General features: G+C 35.8%; 1 non-coding gene across 1 annotated transcript; it reads right to left on the bottom strand.

The window, feature by feature from the left end:
• Nucleotides 1-5,285: 5,285 nt before the first annotated feature.
• TRNAS-AGA lies at nt 5,286-5,367 on the bottom strand. The gene has a single exon. It is a non-coding gene; the product is annotated as a tRNA-Ser (tRNA).
• Nucleotides 5,368-5,832: the final 465 nt, after the last annotated feature.

The raw sequence follows: 5,832 nt of genomic DNA, 5'->3' as shown, positions 1-5,832 counted from the left end.
GTCACTGCTACTTAACCTTTCTTCACCAAAAGCTCCCTCATCAATCAAAGTCCTCTGCAGTTGAGGTTGTCTACCATCAAAACTGGATGATTGATCATTGGAATCACCTGAACTAACTGATGGTTGTGCTTTAGAATCAATTCTAACCTCTGCCTCAACCTGATAAACTTTCTACTATTTCTGTTGTTCTTTGACACGAAATGACATCTCTATTTCATTAAAGGAATTTGTTGATAATGCATTTATTTCTGCCCTCTTCCAAGCACCAAAGTTTATATCCTTTAACACCCTAAGGATAGCCAATAAACATACATTTCAGTGCCCTCTTATTTAGCTTTCCTTCATTAACATGAGCATAAGTTAAACATCCAAACACTCTGAGATGATCCAAGCTTGGAGCTTTTCCTGTGCATATCTTCTAAGGAGTCTTTAGGCCTAAAGCAGAAGACGGACTCCTATTAATAAGATAATAGGTTTTTTGGGCAGCTTCTCCCCAAAATTTCAAGGGTAATGAAGCATTTGTCAAGAGACATCTTGTACGCTCCATAATTGTTTTGTTGAACCTCTCAGCTAAACCATTCTGCTGTGGAATGTACGTAACAATGGAATGCCTCATAATTCCCTCAGATTTGCAAAATTTATCAAATTTGTGATTCACAAATTCCAAACCATTGTCTGTCCTCAGATACTTTACCTTCCTGCCTGTCTGGTTCTCAACCTGCTTTTTCCAATCAAGAAATTTCCCAAAAGCTTCATCCTTCTGTTTCAGTGGATACATCCACACCTTTCTTGAAAAGTCATCAATGATCAACATAAAGTATCTCGAACCTCCCATAGAAGATACCTTTGTAGGACCCCATAAATCTGAATGAATATAATCCAAAATTCTTTTAGTTGAATGCTTCCCTTTTCCAAACTTCACTCTGGTAGACTTTCCCATTATGCAATGTTCACAAAATGGGAGTTCAATGTCTTTAACTCCTCCAAGCAAACCTTGTTCTGAAAGAGCTTGAAGACCTCTTTCACTGACATGCGCTAGTTTATTATGCCATAACATAGATTTATCTATTTCTTTCCCAGATGCAACAACAACACTACCTGAAACTGCAGTACCCTCCAACACATAAAGACCATTCCTCAAGGTCCCCTTCAGTTTAACCAAAGAGCCCTTGATAACCTTCAGAGCTCCATTATCATATTTATAAGAATAACCTGCTCTATCTAATTCGCCCAGAGAAATTAGATTTCGTTTGAGTTTTGGAACATACCTTACATTTGTAAAAATTCTGATCATACCATCATGTGTTGCAATTCGAATTGACCCAATTCATTTTACATCACAAGCACCATTATCATCAAGCAGAACTAATCCCCCATCATTTTCTTGAAAGTCAATCAAGAAATCCTGATTAGGAGTCATGTGAAACGTGCATCCTGAATCCATGATCCAAGCATTCTGAATGTCCCTGCTGGACATCATCAAAACCTCTACTGAATCATACCCATCAGTAATATTTGCTGCACTAGAATCCCTTGTATGCTTGCTACTTAATGCTTCCTTGCTCTTATTCAAAGGGCATTTTTTTTCTAAAGTGTCCTTCTTTATGACATAGGAAACATTTTTTGCTTTTCCCCTTTGATTTCGACCTGGATCTCAACTATTTTCATTTTCCGTTCTTTTTCTTATTTCTACCTCTGGTCATGAGTAATTCTTCATCCTTGCGTTCCTTTTTAATCTCGAGATTTCTCGTTCTCAAGTCATCCAATACCATATCCATGGACAATGAATCCCATCCATATTTAAAAGCTACCTTAACTTCTCGATACAATTCTGGCAAAGAATTCAGAAGAATAATTGCTTGATTTTTATCCGACATCTTCTCACCGATGTTATTGAGATCAACTATAATCTTCTGGAATTCATCTAGGTTCTCTTCTAAGCCTTTACTTGAGTCCATCTTATATCCAAAGAATTTCTCCTTTAGATATAATTTATTTGGCAAGGACTTAGTCAAATAAAGACTTTCTAGTTTCTTCCACAACTCTGCTTTAGTACTGGTCTTATCTACTAGCCTAAGCACCCCATCTGAAAGATACAGAATTATTGTCGAATAGGCCATCTCATTCATATCCCTTTTTTCAGCTTCTGTAATTATTGGTGGAAGGTTATCTTCATCTAAGATTTTGGCTACCTTTTGTTGTATCATAATAGCCCTAATCTTTTTTCTCCATAACCCGAAATCACCTTTCTCATTAAATTTAACAACTTTGAACCGTGTAGACATCGAAGCCATCTGTCAAATTAATTTCAACAAAAAATATTCCTGAACACAGAATATGCCAGGACACACTACCACACACCCTCCTTGGATCAACTGGTGCTCTGATACCACTTGTGAGAGTTTCTGAATCTAACTTAGATGGCCAAACATAACACAAACAATCAGCAGAAATAAATCAAAAGCAGTAAAGAACACCAAGATATATAGTGGTTCGACCAGTTTGGTCTACATCCACTTTAAGAACCAGCTTGAATTAATTTATTAATGAGCAATAAAGAAATTTTACAAATTACAGATAATCAACGAAATCACCAATCTATAATTTTAGTATCCACTGATACCGAGAGATCCGCACACAATGTCGCCTCTGAAAACTGAGAACAACCCGCTGCAAAACAACCCAAAACAATGTGCTACTCGCCTCTGACTGGCGAACCACGCGCAGACCCGTGCCTCTCTCTCACCGCCGACAACCGCTGCCGGATGCAACCACCACGACAAATTGTCGAACCGTCGGATTCAAGCCCACATCGCTGCTCAGATCGGCGAAGTCCGACCAAGCTCGAACCGGCCGTTTCTTCTTCATGCAAGAACCGACCGACCGCGACTCTTCTACAGACACAGTCGACTACCTCTCTTCAATTGCGGCGATTCAACAACCAGGCGGATCACCTCTTCTATCGTCTTCAGCGGCTGCTCTTCTACATTGGAAAAAGAATCCCAGGTGGCTGCCTTTTTCCCTTGGCAAAAAGTCACGCGAAGTGCTGCCCTAAGTGGAGAAGAAAAGGGTAATTACAAGTTTTCCACTGCTCAATAATTACGATAATGTCATTGGGCCTTTAATTTTTCCAAAAACCCAATAAAACCTATTTAAATACCTTGTTATTTTCTATAAAAGTTATGAAAAACAATTCAATGAGATATGAATTTCGATATTGTTAATCAATCATGCATCTCCAAATTAACCTATCAACAAATGGACTAATTATTAACAATTGCATGAATGGCTAGTTGATCGAAAGAAAAGCACTAAAACCATTTAGTCCTAACTTGAATCTCTCCACAGTTTTCATATTAAGTGCAACATTAAAACCATTCAGTCCTAATTCTTGTTATGTCCTATCATTTTCATGCATGTTAAGATAAAAATTTAATCCATCATGTCCAACTAAGTCCCTTCTCTCACAAGTAGAGAAATCAACACAAGCACACTCAATCAATGGCTAGTTGATCGAAAGAAAGAACACGGAAAAGTAAGAATCCAATTGATTTAACAATAATTCAAACGTCAATGCATCAATCCAAAATTAATTCATGAAATCATTCAACACCCTAGAAAAAGAGTATGGTTACTCATGATATATCAGTCTAACACATCAAATGTTGGAATAGCCATATGAACAATCTATTGAGAAGAGAAATAGATCGGGATGAAATAATCCTCCTTCACCAACACTATTTGAATGATTAACAGGTCTTCGACTCTCATCTTGGAGCTCTCAATAACTTCCAGTAGCACCTCTTTTCTTTGCGGCTCTCTCTTGCCCAAGGTCAGAAACCCACAACCACTTGATACCCTTTTTCTTTCAGCCAACACTGCATTTTAAAGTGAAAAATGAGACAGGGTCGCGACGCTGCACAAAAAACCTCTAATGCCCTGTGTCACAATCACCCTTTCGGAAGCTTATCTTAATGATTGTGCGGCACTTGTTCCCGCTCACGAACAAGTCAGCCAATCTGAACACGGACCGCCAATGGCACACCGAGTGCCTCTCGCAACCTCTACCCCGTTTTAGGAAAAACGGTTTTAGAAAACAGGTTTGGAGAAAAAGGTTTTCGTAAGTATTTTTGAGAATGTGAGTAAAGAAAGAAAGATTGTAATAGACTAGAAAGCAATGAGCAACAACAACTACAACGGCTTTATAGAGTACTACTCTGGGTATGGGGAAGTGATAATTAGTCTTATCCCCATATAGTGCATTTTGAATAAAAAGCCAACTGACACCTTTGTATATGCAAAAGGGCGAGCGATCACTTACAACAAAAATACAAGGAAAGCAAGCTAACTAAACTAATACAATACATGATATGAAAGTATGATAAAGGGGTTAGATCGGGCATGCGGCAGGTTCGAATCCTACCTTGTAGTGTTGTGGCGTTCCTTTTTGGATTTCTAGCCTCTTTTTTTCTCATGTTTGCATAATTCTATCTTTCATCCTTGAGGGTTTTCTTACTACATTTTATGCCCAAATTTTCCATAACTCCTTGAAACTTAGTTCCTTAAATTTACTTAATTTAACACATTAATTCTATAAATTAACCAAAAAAAAGTCCTAAATTAGAAGCAAATAAAGAACTTTTTAAGTATTTTTTACCTTCCTCTCTCTTAAAGTTGAAGGTTCAATCCTTCGTCTTTAAGTTATTGTACTAAAAAAATTAAAAAACTAAATAAAATTAAAATAAAACTAGTTCTTTTCAAATAAAAATAAAATGAAAATCAATTACAAAAAAGAATAACAACGTCGTGAGCACAAAAAACCACTAATGCCTTGCAGCGCTGTGGGTCAAAAAATCGTAGCACCATAGTGTTATAAAGCAACACTACTTTGTTATGACCTCTCACATTTGCATTGCCTTGTAATCGTGTGGCGCTCCCTTTTAGATTTTTAGCCTCTTTTTTTTTCTCATTTTTGCATAACTCTATCTTTCATCCTTGAGGGTTTTCTTACTATGTTTTACGCCCAAATTCTCCGTAACTCGTTCTTGAAACTTAGTTCCTTCAATTTACTTAATTTAACACATTAATTCTATAAATTAACAAAAAAAAATCCTAAATTAGAAGCGAGTAAACAACCTTTTTTAAGTATTTTTTAACTTCCTCTCTCAAGGTTGAAGGTTTCATCCTCCATAAGTTATTGTACTAAAAACCTAAATAAAATAAAATAAAACTAGTTTTTTTAAAATAAAAATAAAATGAAAAACAATTAAAAAAAACAACAACAACGTGAGCGGCAGGATTCGAACCTGCGCGGGCAGAGCCCACATGATTTCTAGTCATGCCCGATAACCACTCCGGCACGCCCACCTGATGCTTTCAAGAAGTTCCTATAATTTTATATATTGTATTATCAATCTTATTTTTAAAAACACCTTTTTTTTTTTCTTTTTCTGTTTTTTTTTTTTTTTTTTTTTTTAAATATTTAGATTTTAATCGGCTAATAAAATAATCTCTTCAAATCTTTGATTTCTCAGCTTGCTTTCACTTTTTCATTTTGTTGTAAGCATTTAGGGATAAAGTGTAACAATGATTTTCTTGCATTTACACCCAAGTCTCAATAATTCTAGGAGGCAATTGGTTCAATAAATGAGATTTTAGTTTTGCAAGTAAGAATTACATGTTTTCAGAGTGATTTTAAAATGGTTAAAATTACTTTTTTTTTTTAATGTTTAAATTACTTTAAAAACACATCTTTAATAATTCAAAATCAATGTTTAATTTTACACTTTTAAATGTATTTTCCATACTATTAAAAGTGATTTTTTTGAATGA

The sequence above is a fragment of the Benincasa hispida genome, unplaced genomic scaffold (assembly GCF_009727055.1).
Source record: "Benincasa hispida cultivar B227 unplaced genomic scaffold, ASM972705v1 Contig618, whole genome shotgun sequence".
Classification (NCBI taxonomy): Eukaryota; Viridiplantae; Streptophyta; class Magnoliopsida; order Cucurbitales; family Cucurbitaceae; genus Benincasa; species Benincasa hispida.
The sequence above is the reverse complement of the archived record's forward strand: the minus strand, read 5'-3'. Positions and strand labels throughout refer to the sequence as shown.